A 21032-nucleotide genomic window follows, 5' to 3' on the forward strand; every position below is an offset into this window, starting at 1 on the left:
TCTGGTAGGGTGGTAAGAGTGGCTTCTAAGGTGTGCTTTGCGAGCCACGCGAAGACCAGGACAAGTTGTTAGGAAGTGGTCTAGTGTGGCCTCCATAGCAGGGGCTGGGCAGAAAGGGCAGTTCATGGGAGCAGTCTGGCTGGTCCAGGAAGATTTTACAGCAGGCGTTAACGCAGCACCCACGCAGATTCTTCTCAGCGCCACCTCCTCACGGCGAGTTAAATCCAGCCTGGATCCAGCCCGGATCCACACTTAACGAATGAGGAACATTATTGATATTGTTACGAGGCATGTCGAGATGTTAGGAGGCGATGGTACGTCGTAGCCGCAACAGTTCACCGTCAGGGACACACTCACAGGAGAACCAGACGTAGCTGCAGCGTCGTCTTTCTCCACTAGCCCAGCACTTCGTCATCGTCTCTTTCACTGCGTACCGTAACAATCCCCCCCCCCCCCCCCCCCCGCGGAAGAAGCACAGTCCCGGTGCGTAGACTACACAGGTGAGCGCGAAATATAAGGTTTGAGACGGGCGACATGCACGACTTCTGGATGATGGTTTGCAGGAGAGTGGCGGTTCACAGGGATAATCTCGTACGTCACGTCGGTAAGTTGCCGCAAGACCTGGTAAGGGCCCACGTAGCGGGGCAGAAGTTTCTCGCACATGCCTACACGTCGAGCAGGGAGCCAGAGGAGTACGAGGGAGCCAGAAGGGTAGTAGACGTCACGGTGCTGGAGATCGTAACGGTGCTTTTGAGAATGCTGGGACGCACGAAGCCTGTCTCGAGCAATATGACGGGCGGCATCAGCGCGGGCGATGGCATCAGAAGCGTAACTGCAGGAGGAATCGTCAAGAGGCAGTAAGGTGTCGAAGGGAAGTAGAGGGTCGCGGCCGAAGAGTAGATAAAAGGGAGAGTATCCGGCGGTATCATGCCGTGAGGAGTTATAAGTGAATGTTATGAAAGGTAAAGAGATGTCCCAGTCACGGTGATGGTCAGAAACATACATTGACATCATATCAGTCAGGGTAAAATTAAGGCGCTCAGTAAGACCGTTCGTTTGTGGATGGTAGGCCGTTGTGAAGTTGTGGCGCGTAGCGCATGAGCGCAGAAGGTCATTAACAACTTTAGAAAGGAAGCAGCGACCGCGATCGGTGAGCAGTTGACGAGGAGCACCATGAAGCAAGATGACGTCATGCAAAAGAAAGTCTGCAACGTCGGAGGCACAGCTGGTGGGGATAGCTCTGGTTACGGCATACCGGGTGGCGTAATCGGTCGCTACGGCAATCCATTTGTTCCCTGAAGTGGATGTGGGAAATGGCCCAAGCAGGTCGAGACCAACTCGAGAAAAGGGCTCAGTTGGAACTGCGAGTGGTTGCAGGGGCCCACTAGGGTGAAGAGACGGGGTCTTCCTGCGCTGGCACAGCTCACAGGCGGCGACGTAGCGACGAACAGAGCGGTAGAGGCCAGGCCAGTAGAATCGCCGTCGAACATTGTCGTATGTACGGGACATTCCTAGGTGCCCTGCTGCAAGAGCATCATGAAGGTGCGCAAGAACAGCAGAGCGTAGATGTGTCGGGACAACAAGCAAAAGGTCTACACCATCTGGGCGCATATTGTGTCGATATAATGTGTTATTAAGCAGCACAAACATACTGATGGGCGGATCGGTGCTGTCGTTGCGCAGGTGATCAATAATGGGGCGCAGGGAAGGATCACGACTCTGTTCGAGGCCGATGTGGAGAAAGTTCGAAATGGACAAAACGCAGTCGTCAGCAGTATTGTCAAGAAATTCAGGAGGGTCAACGGGGTGGCGGGACAAGCAGTCGGCGTCTTCATGTAGGCGGCCTGACTTGTACACAACAGTAAACGTGTATTCTTGTAATCGCAAGGACCAGCAACCTAAGCGGCCAGTAGGGTCCTTAAGTGATGACAACCAACACAAGGCATGATGGTCCGTCACTACGCTGAAGGGCCGCCCAAACAAATAAGGGCGGAATTTGGTCAACGCCCAAACAAGTGCAAGGCATTCGCTCTCCGTAATGGAATAATTGCGCTCGGACTGAGATAGAAGGCGGCTGGCATAGGCAATCACACGAGAGTGGCCGTGCTGGTACTGGGCAAGGATGGCGCCAATACCATGTCCGCTAGCGTCGGTGCGCAGTTCTGTAGGCGCAGACGGGTCGAAGTGCGCCAGTACAGGAGGAGCGGTGAGCGCGGAAATGAGCGTTGTGAAGGCCTGAGCTTGTTCACGGCTCCACGAGAAATTCACGTTTTTCTGCAAAAGGGAGGTAAGGGGACGTGCTAGGTCAGTGAAGTTCCGATTGAAGCGACGGAAGTAGGAGCAGAGCCCGAGAAAACTTCGCACATCACTTGTATTACGTGGTGTAGGGAACTCGCGGACTGCACGAACTTTATCAGGGTCGGGCTGCACACCATTTTTGTCAACCAAATGTCGCAGGATTTTGATCTGGCGGCGGCCGAAGCTGCATTTTTTTGCGTTGAGTTGAAGACCGGCGCGGCGAAAGACTGCCAGTATCGTAGAAAGCCGTTCAAGGTGACTTGTGAACGTGGGAGAGAAAACGACAACGTCATCTAAGTAGCATAAGCACGTTGTCCACTTGAAGCCACGGAGAAGCGAGTCCATCATGCGCTCGAAGGTCGCAGGAGCGTTACAGAGGCCAAATGGCATGACCTTGAATTGGTATAGTCCGTCAGGGGTGACAAATGGGGTTTTCTATCGATCCCGTTCGTCGACAGCTATTTGCCAGTAGCCGGAACGCATGTCGATCGAGGAAAAATAGCTGGCACCATGCAAGCAGTCGAGGGCGTCGTCAATTCTCGGGAGCGGATAAACGTCTTTTTTAGTGATCTGATTGAGGTGGCGGTAATCTACACAGAATCTCCAAGCTTGGTCTTTCTTTTTGACTAAAACGACAGGAGACGCCCAGGGACTGCAGGAAGGCTCAATAATATTATTTGTCAACATCTTGTCGACCTCCTTCTGTATCACGTGGCGCTCAGCAAGAGAGACTCGATAAGGCCTTCTGTGAATAGGGCTGGCATCACCAGTATTGATGCGATGGGTAACGACAGATGTCTGGGCCAAAGGTCGATCGCCTAAATCAAAAATGTCGCTGTAGGAAAACAAAAAGGTCGGAGAGAGCACTGGCTTGCTGAGGTGTCAAATCCGGTGCTATCATGGGAGTAAAAAGGGTCGAATGAGAAGCTGATACGGGGGGTTCAGACAGAGGCACAGGCTTGAGGGCAGAAACTTCGCAGTCAGCCAACGGAAGCAAGTCAGCGAGTGCAATGCCATGGGGCAAAACTTGGACAGAGCGGCTAAAGTTAAGGACGGGAAGATAGGTTCTGTTATCCGTTGTCGTGACGCTGGGGCTAAGTCGACCCGGCCTTCACTTGGTAGCGTGCAGAGACTCGGGGTTGATGAAGGATTGAATCTTCGAAGTTGGTAAAATATATACAAGCAGGTTTAATGGCACTTTGAGAAAACTTATTTACATGATTATTTACATGAAAAAGAAGGGTATATTAACAAAATGGCAAGCGTAAAGAGTTCATAGCGAGAAGCGTCTGGATGAGCCGTTTACCCAGGGCTCAGAGCGTCATTTCGTGCTCTGCAATGTCCTTAAAACCCCCTATGTCCAGCCCCTCTCTGAAGATGCTGACCAACCAGTTCAAGGGCACACCCCTCAGATATTGGCATCCAATCGAACACATCACTGCACTGATGGTCTGATGCACTGACTGGTCCGGCATTGTTTCGTTGGGCGTGGTCACTTGTTGGCGGGAAGAGCTTGGGAACGGCGAGGAGGTACATTTCTATTCTTCAGCAAAGATCCGGTAGGCTGGTTCCGGTAAGTGGGTTTCCTTCTCAGAAACCCAAGTGCACGTGCGCGCCACATACTGCTCCCAGCATTGTCCCTTTCCAGCAATTGCAAATCTTTCCTGCATTCCCGGGAAATCCTCTAATGGCCGTAATCACCTTGCTCCTTTCTTGTCCTGTACGTCAGCGGACGTGTCACTCTGTCATCTCCTTTGGACGGTAGGCATTCCTCACTGGACAACAGCGCTTCTCGACGAGAAGGGCGAACAATTCAACGAAAGCACTTCCAGCTATTTCCCGCAGGGGGACATTTCTTGGTATTTTTCTAGACGTTCCCTTGACAGGGCCAATTTGGCATTTGCAGGGTCTCAACATAGCAAAACAGGCTTACAAAAAAAGGATTCATGGAAACAGGCTCACTTAGAGCCATTGTACCAACAGCACATATCCACAACACTTATCCATGCCCACAGGCGAACAATAGAGCGCGCAAGTGCGGATGATGCACGGTCGTAACAGCCTCCTCCCCCGCCAGAAGAGCCTCGGAGGGCAACAGTCGCAGCTGCTGCATGAAGAGACGACTTAATGGCCTGCACATGAACGCTTGAAGCTCGCTGTTGCTTGTCGCGTTGTCTTGATTGTCGTAGGCCAAATTGCTTGAGCTGTCTGAAACTCAACCACATGTCCAAGCAAGCACTCGGCTCCCGTCTGAAGAGACCAGGTTAAAAGAAAACTGCCATCGTTGTTCGAGAAACGCCCACACTCAAGACGCTCAGGACCCACGTATGCATAGAAAACCAAACGTGCTGCTTTACATAGTCACACATATACAAGCGCACGAGAAAAAAAAACCTGATTATCAATTTGGATACATGGTGAGGAACACCTCGGACCGCTTAGAAACAGCGGCTACGCGCGTCCGCATTCCCATTTAACTTCCCCTTTTTGTATCTTATTTCAAAATTGTACTGCTGTAAAATCAAGCTCCACCTAAGAAGGCGACTGTTCTTCGATGTCGCAGTTTGCAGCCAAGCCAGGGGACAATGGTCCGTCTCTACGGTGAATTTGGCCCCTCCAAGATAGCACTGCAATTTTTGAATGGCCCACACAATGCAAGCGCACTCTTTCTCTGACGCGCAATAAGCCCTCTCTCTAGAACTCAGTTTTCTGCTCAGGTAGAGCACGAGGTGCTCATTACCGTCGTCATCTCTCTGGCAGAGAACAGCACCTAGCCGTCGATCACTGGCATCACACTGGACCGTGAATTCTCGGTCATAGTCTGGAGCTCGCAATACCGGACGGCTAATCAGCACAGCCTTCAGGTTTACGAAGGAGGCTTCCTTTTGTTCGCCCCAGACTACATTTGTCGGTTCTGTCTTGCGGAGAGCGTCGGTCAGAGGGCTCGCCAAAGCTGAATAGTTAGGGATGTAGTGATTGTAGTATCCAGTCAGACCCAGGAATGCTCGAATTTCCGTCTTCGTGCTCGGCCGCGGGTAGTCTGCTACCGCAGAAATCGTAATCTCGCTGGGTTTCCTGAAACCTTGACCTACATTGTGACCCAAGTAGTCCACGGTCGCCCTTGCCAGGCAGGTATCCCATTCGCGCTTGTTTTCATAGCACAGTCCCCTCAGGACGCGTTTGAGAACAGAATGCCATCTTTCTACGCTGTTGCTCTGCGGATGGTGGATCGAGCTATGCACTACCTTAATGCCACATCGCTCGAGAAATGAGGGGGTGAGGACACTTGTGAAAATGCTACCCTGATCACTTTGGACCTCGGAAGGGAATCCAACTCGTGCAAACACTGACAGCAGCGAATCCACTAAACTCTCGGACGTCACCTCGCGCAGCGGAACAGCTTCTGGAAACTTTGTGGCTGGGCATAACATAGTGAGGATATAACGGTACCCTGACTCTGTCACAGGAAATGGCCCAACTACATCTATTACTAACCGGTGAAACGGCTCGGTAATGATTGGTACTAACACCATCGGAGCTTTCCACTTATCTTGCGCCTTTCCAACCCGCTGGCACGTGTCGCATGACCGTACAAAATTTTCCGTGTCCTTAAAACATCCAGGCCAATAGTATTCTTGCAACAGTCTCTGCTTTGTTTTCCTTATTCCAAGGTGACATGACCACGAGCTGCCATAGGAAAGTCGCAGTAAGTCTTCGCGGTACTTTTGGGGAACGACTAATCGGTCCCGCTCTACTCCGCGCTTATCCTTGAATAAGCGATACAGCACTCCCTTTCTCATCTCGAAAGAAATATTCTTTGCTGTCTTAGTGGCGCGGTGGCGCTGCCTTATCTCCTGTATCTTGGGATCATTGGCTTGCTCCGTAGCTAAGTCCTCTCGGGTTCCACTTAAAAGTCTCGTGAGATTACTAGACACTGGCGGCAAGAGGTTACTCTCAAGAACGTCCTCATTCCGCGTCTCATCAAGCTCACTTTCAAGTTGACTTATCTGAGATGTCTCGCTCTCAAAGTTTTCTGACCCGCTATCTTCCGCATCGACCACTGTTTTAACTGCCGTTTCCTCCGCTGTGGATTTTTCTGGAATGAGCAGTGTAGCTAGTTCTCGCGCCTTTGAACGTGTTAAGGCCTGCACAACTCTGTCTCCGAAAATCAGAAGGCAAGCCTTGACCTTCTCGTAGTTGTCCGCGTCCTCCTTGCTTAGCCGCGCGACAACCTCCGCTGCCTCGCAGGGCAGAACCGTCAATAATCTCTGAGACCAGGTGTCTCGCTGGAAGGACAGTTTTTCGCAGGTTCGCTCAAAGTTAGCCAAATACAGACCGATATCCCCTGATATCACATATGGCTGCATGTACTTTGACATCTTCAAATCTGCCTCCTTGTTGAGAAGAGGTACCGCTAGCTGGGGACAATTGCCCGACCTCTTGCTTAACTCTAGTTCTAATTTCCGGAGCTCAATTTCTAGCTCCAGCCTTTTTGCTTCTCTTTCAATTTCACGCTCACGCCTCTTTTCCTCTTTTTCCCGCTCTTTCTTTTTTTGTCCGATGAGGTTCCATGCTTCACTGAGCTCCTCATCATCGGTTCCCAAATCAGTGATTGCCTTTAAAATCAAGGGTTTTCGTGCCAAACCACTTGTATCAATTCCCAATTCCTCACACAGTAGCAACAGTTCCGGTTTCCGCAGCTTTTGTAGGTCCATGATCGCTCCGAGTGTCGGCTACTTCCAAAACAACTGTGCAAACTACCAAACCTAAAGGCGTTTCCACACTCTTTACCAGTTCTAAAATCTAACCCTGTTCTAGAACCTGGTCCACATCAGAAGAAAAGCCAAGCACTCACCCACACATGCGATCGATGTTCCGAGCTGCTTTCTTGTTGACCGATTGTTGCTCCTGCTTGTTGCTTGAGATGCCACCTCCGATCACCGGATGTTGTGGCTTGTAGCTTCAGATGCCACCTCCGATCACCAGATGTTGTGGCTTGTAGATTCAGATCCACCTCCAATCACCAGATGTTGTGGCTTGTAGATTCAGATCCCAACGCTGGTCACCAGTTGTCGTGACGCGGGGGCTAAGTCGACCCGGCCTTCACTTCGTAGCGTGCAGAGACTCCGGGTTCATGAAGGATTGAATCTTCGAAGTTGGTAAAATATATACAAGCAGGTTTAATGGCACTTTGAGAAAACTTATTTACATGATTATTTACATGAAAAAGAAGGGTATATTAACAAAATGGCAAGCGTAAAGAGTTCATAGCGAGAAGCGTCTGGATGAGCCGTTTACCCAGGGCTCAGAGCGTCATTTCGTGCTCTGCAATGTCCTTAAAACCCCCTATGTCCAGCCCCTCTCTGAAGATGCTGGCCAACCAGTTCCAGGGCACGCCCCTCAGATATTGGCATCCAATCGAACACATCACTGCACTGATGGTCTGATGCACTGACTGGTCCGGCATTGTTTCGTTGGGCGTGGTCACTTGTTGGCGGGAAGAGCTTGGGAACGGCGAGGAGGTACATTTCTATTCTTCAGCAAAGATCCGGTAGGCTGGTTCCGGTAAGTGGATTTCCTTCTCAGAAACCCAAGTGCACGTGCGCGCCACATACTGCTCCCAGCATTGCCCCTTTCCAGCAATTGCAAATCTTTCCTGCATTCCCGGGAAATCCTCTAATGGCCGTAATCACATTGCTCCTTTCTTGTCCTGTACGTCAGCGGACGTGTCACTCTGTCGTCTCCTTTGGACAGTAGGCATTCCTCACTGGACAATAGCGCTTCTCGACGAGAAGGGCGAACAATTGAACGAAAGCACTTCCAGCTATTTCCCGCAGGGGGACATTTCTTGGTATTTTTCTAGACGTTCCCTTGACAGGGCCAATTTGGCATTTGCAGGGTCTCAACATAGCAAAACAGGCTTACAAAAAAAGGATTCATGGAAACAGGCTCACTTAGAGCCATTGTACCAACAGCACATATCCACAGCACTTATCCATGCCCACAGGCGAACAATAGAGCGCGCAAGTGCGGATGATGCACGGTCGTAACACCGTGACGGTCAGGACAGTGTGAGGGAGTATGACGTTACGGTGGAGAACAACATCGGTGATTGGACAAGTGACGTATGTACCATCAGGAATAGCAGGAAACGGGGCCAAAGGAACATACATGGCAGCTTCGGGCGGTAGGCGAACAAACTGTACGGAGCAGAGGCGTGGCTTGATATCTGTGCGGTCGGAGCAGAAAGGCAGGTCTAAGCGAAGGAGGCCACTTGAACAATCAATCAGGGCAGGTGCGCCGTTAAAAAGTCGATGCCGAGGATCACATCGTGAGTGGAGCGGTCGATTACAGTGAAGAGCACAGGGGTAGTTCGACCACAAATGCTCACGCACGCAGTGCAAAGTCCCACGACGGCAGCGACGCCTCCATCGGCGACACAAACGGCTGATGAAGAGGCGGGTGTGACAACTTTTTTGAGTCGGCGGCGAAACGAAGAGCTGAGGACGGAATTTGGGCACCAGTGTCAATGAGGGCGGTAACAGGCACACCATCTACACAGATATAGAAGATTGCGGCGATGAGCGAGGGTCAGCAGAGGATTTTCGGGCCGGATCGTCAATGCAGCTTCACCTCCGGGCGCTGCATTGATCAGTTTTCCGGGAGCGGGCCAGAGGAGTGAGGGGACGAGGAACGGTGAGGTAGGTGCGAGCGGGAACGGCGGGTCTAGGGAGACGGCGACCAGCTGGTCATGTGCGGGGATGGCGGGTTAAAGTCACGAGAGGGCGTATCACGGAGAGAGGTTGGGTGTGGTCCATAGGTGGTGCTGCGGTCATGATAGTAGCGAGGTCGAGGTGGCGGAACCCAACGGCTGCGGCAATTGCGAGAAATGTGGCCGGCACGTGAGCAGTTGAAGCAGATGGGTCGGTTGTCCAAGGTCCGCCATTCTTCTGGGTTGCGGTAGCGTCGGGTAGATTCGGGGTATCGCGTCGGTAAGGGCGCAGTCGGAGCCGCAGCAGCTACCACCGGAACGGTGGGCTGGACAGATGACTGTGCGGTCAGCTGACCAGAGCTGAGGCTTACGCTCGCATTAAGGCCCACATTCGCGAATTCTTGGCGAACGACAGCTTGGATCAGTGCTATAGTAGCAACCGCCGGCTGAGGTGTGAATGCGACGGGGGCCATTGCCTCCAGCTCTCTGCGAACGATCCTGGTCAAGTTTGGCTCATAGGACGGCTGCTGCAGTGTTGGTAGATCTTCGCACGAAGACGTAGCAACTGTGTTTGGCAAGCGGTCGAAGCGGGGAGCAATTACGACGATGTTTAGCTTGCTCAAACCGCCGGCATACCTCGAGGACGGAGTCGACCGTCGTACAATCTTTGCAAAATAGAAGGTTAAAAGCGTCGTCAGCAATGCCCTTAAGATGTGGCCCACCTTGTCACACTCGGGCATGGCACTGTTCACTTTACGGCATAGAGCTAGTACGTCTTGTATGTACGACAGATATGATTCGGTCGACGACTGTGCTCGCGATGCCAGATCCTTTTTAGCGCCGAGCTTGCGTCCGATCGGCTTGCCAAAGAGATCCCGAAGCTTCTCTTTGCACATGTCCCAGGATGTTAGATCTTCTTCGTGCATCTCGAGCCAGACGCGCGCCGTACCAGCCAGGTAGAAAATGACATTTGCAAGCATCAACGTTGCGTCCCATCGGTTGTGCTTACTGACTCGCTCGTACATAGCGAGCCAGTCTTCGACGTCGATGTCATCGGTGCCGCAAAAGGTTCCCGGATCACGAGGCTGCGCAACGACGACAGTGGGCGCTGGTTGTGCCGCTGTAGAGGTAGCTGCGTCGGACTGCATAGTGATAGCACCAAGTTGGCGGCCACTAAGGAGATCCAGCTTGTGGTATTGGTGTCTTACCCAGCAGCTCCACCGAGATGTTACGAGGCACGTCGAGATGTTAGGAGGTGATGGTACGTCGTAGCCGCAACAGTTCACCGTCAGGGACACACTCACAGGAGAACCAGACGTAGCTGCAGCTTCGTCTTTCTCCACTAGCCCAGCACTTCGTCATCGTCTCTTTCACTGCGTACCGTAACAATATTTTACTAAGGGTGGATCCGGACTGGAATTTACTGTTGAAGAACCAGTTGACAATCGAGAACAGTATTTAGATTTATTGATTCAGTTCGGTGAGGATCACATTTGTTGGGAATACTACCAGATATCGGTGAAGCCCTTGCTAAGCTCCAATTCGGGGCATTCCGAATTAGTGAAGAATGGGATGATCAACGCATGCTTATTAAATGCGTTGAAAAAATCTTGGTACCACGGCATGGGGCAAGAGTTTTGAAAGACAATTGACAAGAATTGCAAAGGCCGGTTATCGGGAGTCGGTTATTAATGAGGCCAGTTGCCGGGTACTGAAGAGCCTTAAAGGAATGCACAGACAGAAATCCCTGCCCAGCATGGGTGAGAAGAAGAGGAAGGTTGCGGTGGTACCGTATGTGCACAGAATTTCACATGGCCTCAAAAATGTAGGCAAGAGGTATAGTGTTAGTAATTTTATGTTCGTTCGTTGCCAATCTTCGGAGGGGCTGAAGCCTCTCCAAATGTGGTCATTCGGCAGTGAAGAAGCAGTAGACGATGATCAGATGATGGTCAAAAGGAGAATTATATTTACAGAAGAAAAATAGTATACATGGGCAAACTGTAAATTACAGTAACAAGAGTCACACAGACAACTGTAACTTAAAACAAAATAGACTCTCACACAGAGAAGTCACTCTACAAGCCCTTACTTTTCTACCGAGCATTTCGGTTAAAGCCTAGGGACTGTAAATACGTGCTAAGCACGGAGCCTCAATCTTGACTGCCAAACATGGTCCGAAGACCGCTTTTTGATGACAAACATCAACAAAGACCCGAGGGCGGTCACCTTCGGTGAACCGCCCCGAAAATAAAGCAGCCAATCAAATTATTGAAAAACATGCCACAACCCCCGTGAGTTGGGAATAATCTTGGACCCAGGTCCTTAATTACGCCAAATAAAAATACAACATTCAAAACACATACTCTCTCCACTCGTCGGTCCCCAAACCCTCTCACACGGCGCCTGTCTTTCCCTCTCCTCCCCGGCGTGTTTGCGACGCGCCTTTGCAGCTGACGCCTTTATGAAAGAAACGCCGCGGGGGATCTGGAGACTAGGCCACCCAGCCGTCCCGTTCGAAGAAAAAGGGGGGGGGGGTGGCGCTGTCCCAGAGCAGTGTACAGTCGCCGTTGCTCGCATCCGATGTCTGGCGACACAGCGGGAGGCCGCTGGGCTGATTCCCTTCTTGGGAGGGCCAAGGGTCGCGCCTATTGTCGCCTTCTGCAGGACATTTAGTGAGCGCTTGTGGCAGTGCAAAAAGCTTCATTAACGGCGTCTCCCTGCACCCATGCTTGGCGCCACGGCGGGACATCGCTGGACGAGCTGGCCGTAAAGTGGTTCGCCGAAGCATGCCGCTGTTGTTCCCGGCTGATAAGGATGCGTCTGCCGTTCGCTTCTTGGCGAAGCCTTGGGGCGAAGGGACGAAACAAACCAAGCCTCGCGCGCGCCCGCGCCCAAGAGGAGGGGAGAAAAGGAGAAAAAAACAACAGCGCTCGCTCCTTGGCCTCGGCGCGTGGGGGGTTCGACCGCCAGCTCGACTCCACGTGCGAGTCGCTTTTCACTGCGGCCTTACACGTCCCTCCTAAGAGGGTAAATGAGCTTGGAATCCGGTCATTTACACACACACAAAAAAACACACAGGCCGCCACATTCTTCTTCAGGCGACCATTTCGCCAGGCTACAGCGCACCTAAATCCGTCCCCACCGAGGAAATCCGTGCACTCGAAGTCGGGAAATAAAACCAATACAAAACAACGGCACTGAAAACACGAAATTTCTTCATGACAGCATGCCAAATCTTGCATTGCGCACAGCACTGTGCCCTATAATTTGCTATACATGAGGCACATGTAAAGACATACAAAAAAAATGCACTACAAGAGCGCGTGTTGGCTACGCAGAGTTCGCCATAGTCCGAGTTTCAGCACAAATCACCCACCCGCGGCGCACAGTTGTAGCACGCGTCACCGTTCACATCACAAAACACGGCGGGTGGCGGGAACATTCACGCCACTGAGGGGCCATGGCTCAATCATCTCGTTACTCTTTTCCCCACCCGGAGTTGGGGATGCGAGATAGCGCATCTGCATTACCATGGCAGGCGCCTTTACGATGTGTAACTACCACATTGTAGCGCTGTAATGCCAGCGCCCGCGTCTGCCGTTCGCTTCTTGGCGACGCCTCGGGGCGAAGGGACGAAACAAACCAAGCCTCGCGCGCGCCCGCGCCCAAGAAGAGGGGAGAAAAGGAGAAAAAAACAACAGCACTTGCTCCTTGGCCTCGGCGCGTGGGGGGGTTCGACCGCCAGCTCGACTCTACGTGCGAGTCGCTTTTCACTGCGGCCTTACAGTGTTGATGTCGCATTGACCGCCCCACTCAAGATGAAGAGGATTTACCCGGCTATTCAAAGGGAAAGAGAATCGAAGAAGCAAGAATGTGGGGTGAAACATAGAGACCCATTTGTTGGATGCAAGACTGGTGTTGTGTACAGGCTTCCGCTCTCTTGTGGAGCCTGTTATAAAGGACAAACAGGACGCTGTATTAACAAGAGACTACTGGAACATCGGAACAACTTGGAAAGTGGCAAGGACAAAACATTTCTAGTCTCACATTGCCATTCATGTGAAACAATGAAGAAAGAGAAGAAGTGTACTCCTATAGGTTTGACCAGGTTAGTATTTTGTATCGCCACAAAGAAAAGATGACGAAAGAGATAGTTGAATCATATTTTATTTCAACAGACAATAAGTGTGTCAGCAAGACTTCTCTTGCTCTTTCAAGCAAAGAGATGTATTTTTTGAGTGACCTTTTGTGCAGCAATTGAACCCAGGGGTCGTTTCACGCGATTGTTTCGTTTTCGTCATATTTGTTTTTATCTGGGCCTTGGAGTAAAGGCTTACGTATAGTTGTGAGTCAGCGCTTGTACTGTGGCTTCCTTTTATCTTGTCCTTTGTCTTCTTGTTCGCGCTGTTTAAATTAATAATAAAGCCGCCAAGCCAGCGCTACCGAGGCGGCCGCGACCTGCATGTAACAACTGGCGGCAGCGGTGTGATACCCAGGCGCAAGCCAAAATCTAACAGTACACAGAGTCAAACCGCTCTACGGTGGGCGGTCTCTAAGCGGACAGTGGAATGTGCATTGAAGCACATTAGCGCTCCACCGGTCCAGACTGTCTGCCAGCTCGTCTGGTTAAATGCTTTGGGGATGAAGCAAAAGAACCGTTAGCAAACATCCTCACATACATCATCCAAGAAGAAGCACCGATCCCGGACGACTGCTGCTTCTTTGATGTGGAGAAGGCATACGATAATGTCCCTCAGGCGTCCCTGCTGAGCTGTTTGGCCAGTCTCGATGTGCCAGGAGAGCTCCTATCCACGATCGCGCGGGTATATGCGAACAATACCCGCGGGTTAACCCGCCGGACCGTCCACTTCGGAGATGCAGTGTCTGCGCCGCCTTCCGTCACCAAGGGTCTCCACCAAGGCTGCCCTATGTCACCACTGCTATACTTGCTTTTATGTGTCCAGGATGGAGCGGACACTAATAGAATCATGTCTTGGCTTCCGATTGCGGTTCACCACCAGCGGAATCGACGAAAATCGCCGTCTACCGGGGCTGGCCATCGCAGATGACTTGGTCATCATGGCAGAATCGCCAGCGGAAATGCAGGCCATGCTGAACATTTGAACTCGGAAATTGTCTCCCTTTAAATTCAGTGCAAAAAAGACGGCCGTCGTACGCTTTGCAGGGCACGCCAAAGAGGAAGCAGAGCTGAGGCTTGGTGAAGAGAGGCTGACAGTGCCTCGAGGTAGAATCTGCAGCCTCCAGGAAGAATCGGTGCGAAAGGCAGCCACGCGCGCCCAAGCAATACTCTGCCGACGCTGCCTATGGGGCTGTAACAGATTCGTCATGGTGCGAGACCTGTGGAAGCTCGTTCACGTCCCCGGGCTCACGTTTGCAAACGCGGTGGTCTGCTTTTCGGCGACAACTCGGCGGCAACGTGAAGTGGGGCGAGTAGCACTGGGCTGCCACTGTAAGGTTGCTAACGAGAAAGTACAGGGGGACCTAGGGTAGTCCAGTTTCGAGTCCTGGGAGGCGGCGAGCAAGCTGGGATACCGCGGTCGCCTCATTTTTATGGTACCGGAGGCACGCCGAGTGTTGGAATATTTCTGCGCCACATGCATTAGAACGAGCTGGACGGGCCATAGTGGCAGAAACGGCTGGAAAGTGCTGCCGAAGTGCGGGTTGTGGAGGCTGAACGCCTACAGTGGTGCGCAAGCATGGAGGGCAAGGCCACCCTGACTCTCTACCGGAGTCACAAGCGGAACACAGCTCAGGACCATCGATACGACAACAGCGTCGGCAGTGCTGTGCTCTTTGAAGCAAGGGCAGAAGCCCTTAAAACGCTCGCCCACCATAGCCGGTACGACGAGACCATTACATGTCATGTCGGCTGCGCGGTGCCGAATCCGAGACGATGGAGCACGTAGTGCTAGCTGTTCACGGCCGCCTCGATCGGCGCCGCGGGGCGGAGCAAGCCAAGCCGCGCGCGCGCCGATCGAGGCGGCCGTGCCGCCGTGCTGCGGTGCGCATGCCTCAGAACTATTCTAGTTCACTGAATCACTATACTCAAAACATTGCTCCCAGAGGACGCTACACTCGCGCAAACGCTCGATTTTGATCCGCCGGACTGTCCCCTGGGGGGTGATGCTACATGCCAACGAAAAAAAGCCCATTGATCGTCTGACAATTGTTTTTCTTTTTCTTTACGGAAATAAAGTTTTCACCGTGGTTTTTATTACTACCTCACACCAAATCGGTCTAGAAGCGGGGCCTCCGCTTTACACATGATCAATTACATCATGGCGTCGCCGAAAAAACATACAATAAAAAAGCGCGCTCCGCGCTTTCTTTTCGGCCGTCCATCCGCGCGCGCGTTTCTCGATCCTCTCTATCCGTTCCACTGTTTCCTAGTGACCGTGAGTGACGCTCCTGAACGTCAGGAGCTCATTTTGCGACCTTACCGACATACATGAGGAAGGAGGATGCGAAGATTTTAAAAAGTTGGAGAGATCTCTGGCGGCTGGCAACGTAAAGTATAGCTGTGCGGACTTAACGAGAGTTTGATGCGTCACCCAAAGGTAAGTTCCTTTCACAGTGACGGCGCTTCTAGCAGGGACTCCGGAACCGGGGAAAGCAAGGGGGGGGGGGACTGAACGACTGAACTGAACTGATAGTAACGAGTATTTTGAAAGTATGAAGTGCGTTAGTGTTTTATACCGCTGTCACACGGGCATTTCGAAGGCCCTCGAACCGACTTGCTATCGACTCGAAGGCCTTCGAAAGCTGCCACACGGGCGTTTTCAATGGCCATTGAGTCGATAGTCTATCGAGTCAACGGAACAGCTCAGAACTCTATCGAGATCTCGAAGGCCTTCGAACGTCGCGCAAAGTTGCTAGCGTTGACCCGAGGAGCGTCTCGCACACACGTGCTCAGGGCGTTTACGATACAAAAACATGAACAAGCGTTATTATTTTATATCTTTAATTTACGCGGTAAAATATTAATACCCATGTAATAATCTTTAAATAGTATCGCTCTTTTTTTAGGCATATTATTTATGTACTCTTCTCTACTACTATAGCATGCGCCGCCGAGGAAAAAAAAACAATGAAAAGCACAGTCGTATGAACGCCAACGCGTTAAAAAAAAGAAAGTTTTTCTTGAATAACAACTAAACCACCTGCAGTTACTAAAAAATGGTAACAGTTAAATTTTATTTTGCATTTATAGAGAGATTTTAGTTCTTTAAGCAAAACCGAAAGCAACGATAGTGACGCCAAAATTTGGCGCCAAACACCAGAACTATTTCAATAGCCTTCGAGTTTTGCTGTGTAGCAGCGGCACAACTCCTTCTAGTTCGATCGCGAATGAAAATCTCGAAGGCTATCAACTCAATCGCCTTTGAAAATGACCGTGTGACTGGGGTATTAGAAGGCTGTATTTGCCAGACATGGCAGTAATTGAATTACAGTAATGAAATTACTGTAATTTAATTACTTTTCTCGGTATTTTGTAATGTAATGAATTACTTTTTCGGTTTGGTAATTTAGTAATGTAATGAATTGCCTATTGACAATAATTTCGCAGCAAAAGTAATTAACTCCTTTCGAAATTACTTTTCCTAAAGTGCGTTATTGCTCTTTCAATAGACAACAAAGTAGAGTGAAAGTGCATTATTGCTCCTTCAATAGACAACAAAGTAGAGTGAAAGTGCGTTATTGCTCCTTCAATAGACAACAAAGTAGAGTGAAAGTGCGTTATTGCTCCTTCAATAGACAACAAAGTAGAGTGAAAGTGCGTTATTGCTCCTTCAATAGACAACAAAGTAGAGTGAAAGTGCGTTATTGCTCCTTCAATAGACAACAAAGTAGAGTGAAAGTGCGTTATTGCTCCTTCAATAGACAACAAAGTAGAGTGAAAGTGCGTTATTGCTCCTTCAATAGACAACAAAGTAGACTGAAAGTGCGTTATTGCTCCTTCAATAGACAACAAAGTAGAGTGCCGCGAAAGCAGAAATGACGTGCGGCAAACCAATGCCAACGTAACGGATCGGCAAAAGGAGACAAAATTCAGCGTGCGTCTGAGACCTGTGCAGCAGGATGTGCGGTTGCCCCATGGCGACCATTCTCCAAGCAGCAAGATATAAGGCGCCAAGGCCCAGGGAATACCGAAGGGGTTCCAGAAGACCGGAGTTGAAAACTAGTCCTTAGCGCAGTGGCACTCCCTGTTGCGTCAGCTAAGGCACAGTGGTGCCTGGTTACACTCGTTACCACGGGAAAAGGGAGGACTTGGGGGGGTAGACAGGCTGAAGGGTCCATGACGTGAGCATTACCAATTACTGAGTGCAAGGTGCCGACATCGATTCTTGGGACTGCGGAAGCAATGAATAACCTAGATTCTTCGGGCCTCTTCAAATGGCGAAGACAGCCACGGGCCAGCAAGACGCTGGATTCGCCGTTCATTTCACGACCGTTCGGCCATGCTTCTGCTTTTGTTGTTGTTGCTATTGCTCTTTTTTTTTTGCCGTTGTCTTATTTTTGTAATGGCAAGCGCTGTAGGAAAGAGGGAAGGAATACCTTTCTGAGACGAAATTTCGCGGGAAGATGAAAGAATGTGTGTGCTTCACGTCTGGAGAACAAGTTATAGTTTACTAGCTTTATGTTTTGCATGGATGAAAACTAGAAAGTAAAGTAAAAGTAATTTAATTACTCAGCAGAAGTAATCGTATGGAATTTCATTACTTTTTGGGAGCAGTAATGAGTAATGAAATTTAATTACTTCTCTGCGATTTTCAGCAAAGTAATTCGTAATGTAATTTAGTTCCTTTTCAAAAGTAATTTTGCCATGTATGGTATTTGCGAACAATTCATGGCCTCATTCTTCTTTAGGTGTAAAACATGCTTCAATTGCGTAAAACTAAATTTACAAAGTGTAAATTTGGGGATAAATTTAATTAAAATTTAGGATAAAATTATAAAATAACAATATAACAAAATTAAATGAAAAGTAAAATTAAAATTACCTTAAAATAACAAATATGACCTGACAAAATTTGCCCCCCCCCACTCAAAAAAAGTTCCGGAGTCCTTGGCTTCTAGCCAGTAATATATGTATGTGTATATGCAGGCAAGCATCACTCTATTTTACTTGTGCCATTTAACTGCAGCACGACAGCAGAACGCTAGAATTAAGGCGAGCTGTGTAATGCTGTAATGCGAACTTTATACAGTACATAAGAGAAATAATTTCGCTTTTCGTTTGTAGCAAGGATTGCGCAAAATTTATTCGCGCGCGAAAGAGAGTGAAATGTGTGTGTGTGTGTGTGTGTGTGTGTGTGTGTGTGTGTGTGTGTGTGTGTGTGTGTGTGTGTGTGTGTGTGTGTGTGTGTGTGTGTGTGTGTGTGTGTGTGTGTGTGTGTGTGTGTGTGTGTGTGTGTGTGTGTGTGTGTGTGTGTGTGTGTGTGTGTGTGTGTGTGCGCGTGTGTGTGTGTGTGTGTGTGTGTGTGTGTGTGCGTGCGTACGTGCGCGCGCGCGCGCGCGACGGGAGTCATTTATACGAACCATGATAAATGCTTGCCTCTTTACATCTTCTCCATGACTTATCATATGACCGAAAAATTCTTATGGAGATGCCTTTCCGGGTAGAGAAAGAAGTAAAAGTCTGCATCCTCGGCGAAGAATACTGGAAGAGTGACAACGAGGTATGTGCAAGATTTTGAAATTGATGATGGTTATACCTAGCTGATTTTCTTTTTTTTTATTCAACTAGCATTAGGAATTTAACCTTATATATGTATATATATATATATATATATATATATATATATATATATATATATATATATATATATATATATATATATATATATATATATATATATATATATATATATATATATATATATATATACGAGGCATTTTTCGGTATTTCGGAAGTACTCGGTAGTTCTTTGTTGAAGCGCGAAAAGATTAAAAATAGCTGACGGCAGCTTAATGATGGTAATTGAATTTACTATATCAATATATATGTAGTAAAAGCGGTATTATGCACATATTCATCGGCGGCAAAAATTTGCAGAATACGAGAAAATAATATTTTCTGTAAAGGGCCACATATACGGGTACGTCCAACTTTTATCTGTTTGACACCAGTTATATACATTGGTCTTCGATTCCATGACGCGTTCTGAAAATTTTCGTTCCCGATAGTACAGCAGAGCTTGGTGCGAGGGAATCGACCGCGTCAACATTTCATGACCATAAACAGTTAAGAAAGACTCAACACAAACCTCTGGGGCTGCAGTATCTGAGCCAGCAGTTCCTACAGGGCCTTCAGAATCGCATAGAAAAATTGTGAAAGGTTGGAAAAAGTGGAGTTCAATTCTCTATCATTGTCATTACGAGGAAGTTCTCTCCGAAATGAATGATTCTTTTACTATGCTTTCAGAAGGCTAGCCAGTTCTGTGCCAGAGAGTTCTAGCTTGTATGTACGAAGTTCACCAGTAAAGAGATGTTCATCTTTTAAGCCTCTCCCTAAACGAAGGCACCTGCACGACAAATTACACCATTAGAATCATACGCTTAGAAAGGCACAGTTGTACCCTACCTCTCATTTCACAAAATAATGAAGCAGTTTTTTTTTTTTTAACTGAAGGATATAGGACGGTGCCTTAGCAGCCTGTGATTCATTGATAATGGTACCTTGCAAAGTAGTTCAGGGGACGAATTCAGACAGGCAAGGTAGAACAATAGGACTAAAATTTTAATGGAGAAAATAAAAGTATACATTTAACAGGGTAGGATAGCAAACAGTAGTGTATGATCGGTAGCAAGGACCTGGAAGTGGTTAGGAAATACGTCTTCTTAGTATAGGTATAGTAACCGGCTGTCTCTTCGATAGCAGTCAAATAACTAGAAAAATAAAATTGACTTGGAGTACATTTGCCGATATAAGGAAGTATAACATGGAGAAAATTGAGCATGCTGTAAAGGACGGGGGAAGCCTTAAAGCGGTAAAGAAGAAATTGGGCATATGCAAAAACCAGATGTATGCGATAAGGGACAAGGCGGGCAACGTCATCACGAATATGGATAAGATAGTCAAAGTAGCCGAGGAGTTCTATACAAATCTCCACAGTAGCCAAAGTAGTCAGGACCGTAATGAGATTGGCGGTAGGGAAAAATATTCAGACGTTCCACCAGTGACGAAGGACGAGGTCAAGAAAGCATTAGAAACTATGAAAAGGGGGAAATCAGCTGGAGAGGATCAGATAACTACGGATTTGCTGAAGGACGGGGGGGATATCGTGTTAGAAAAACTGGCCACCTTGTATACGCAGTGCCTGGTGTCATCGACGGTACCGGAACCATGGAAGAATGCAAACATTATCCTCATTCATAAGAAAGGGGACTCTAAGGACCTTAAAAATTACAGACCAATCAGCTTACTGTCTGTTACGTATAAGGTATTTACTAAGGTAATCGCTAATAGAATCAGGACAACCTTAGACTTCAATCAAGCAAAAGATAAAGCAGGGTTTCGGAAACGGTACTCTACTATCGATCATATCCATACCATCAATCAGGTGATAGAAAAATGCTCGGAATATAACCAGCCCTTATACATAGCATTCATTGATTACGAAAAAGCATTTGACTCAGTTGAAACCTCGGCGGTGATGCAGGCATTGCGAAATCAGGGGGTAGACGAGCCGTACGTGAAAGTGCTGGAAGATATATACAGTGGCTGCACAGCAACCATAGTTCTGCATAAAGAAAGTAACAAAATTCCCATAAAGAAAGGTGTTAGGCAAGGAGACACAATCTCCCCAGTACTATTCACAGCTTGCTTAGAGGAAGTATTCAGAGACTTGGAATGGGAGCAGTTAGGGATAAGGGTAGATGGAGAATACCTCAGTAATCGGCGATTTGCTGATGACATTGCCTTGCTAAGCAACTCGGGAGATGGACTACATTAGGTTTACATTAGGTAGTGAAGTACTGGAAGTAGTAGGCGAATATG

General features: G+C 48.9%; 1 pseudogene; it reads left to right on the forward strand.

The window, feature by feature from the left end:
• Nucleotides 1-19367, forward strand: part of LOC146206176 (uncharacterized) — a 22593-nt pseudogene extending 3226 nt beyond the window's left edge.
• Nucleotides 19368-21032: the final 1665 nt, after the last annotated feature.

Source organism: Amblyomma maculatum, chromosome 1, assembly GCF_055883805.1.
Source record: "Amblyomma maculatum isolate TAMU_Amacu chromosome 1, ASM5588380v1, whole genome shotgun sequence".
Taxonomy (NCBI): Eukaryota; Metazoa; Arthropoda; class Arachnida; order Ixodida; family Ixodidae; genus Amblyomma; species Amblyomma maculatum.